Genomic DNA, 349 nt, shown 5'->3' on the forward strand with positions numbered 1-349 from the left:
GATACCATTGATAAAACTACCAAGCATTGTTAACCAGAGACTCTCCACATATAATGAGCATTGATACATAATGCATGAATATCCGTAAATAATGCATTATGAAATTCAAAAGATGTATGGCCGATTCTTTAAATACCCTCATTACCGCCCAGAAGAACATTTATTTTCTTATGTTTACAGTGAGCACTCTGGCGAAATACAGAGCCAGGGGAATTATTTTATCTAGGGGAACTTGATTCTACGCAAACGAGTTAAACATATTCAGTGGTAATGATAATGGTATGAGTCTCCCATTTCTAAGAAATGAGTAATGATATAACAAGCTAGGTTGATAACATATGAAATTTGC

Source organism: Penaeus monodon, chromosome 22 (assembly GCF_015228065.2).
Source record: "Penaeus monodon isolate SGIC_2016 chromosome 22, NSTDA_Pmon_1, whole genome shotgun sequence".
NCBI classification, from domain to species: Eukaryota; Metazoa; Arthropoda; class Malacostraca; order Decapoda; family Penaeidae; genus Penaeus; species Penaeus monodon.